Below are 261 nucleotides of genomic sequence, written 5' to 3'. Positions count from 1 at the left end.
GCACATAGCACGCAGCGCCGATAAAATGCAACAAGAAAATAGATGACACCCCCTCACTTCCCCGGCCAGGCATCGGAGCCTAAAAACACTTGTGGTATGAAACTCGGCGCCTTTGCGGTCACTTACGAAACGAAACTGCAAACTCGAAGATTGCAAACACTGACATACTCTGCTTGCAAGGGATGGGGTTTGAAGGCCTAGTTGTTCGAGCTCCATCGCGTCTGGTAGAAGACCGTCTAAGACGTATGGAGACGTAATGGT

Source organism: Penaeus vannamei, chromosome 10 (genome assembly GCF_042767895.1).
Source record: "Penaeus vannamei isolate JL-2024 chromosome 10, ASM4276789v1, whole genome shotgun sequence".
NCBI classification, from domain to species: Eukaryota; Metazoa; Arthropoda; class Malacostraca; order Decapoda; family Penaeidae; genus Penaeus; species Penaeus vannamei.
Note: the sequence above shows the minus strand (reverse complement) of the source record.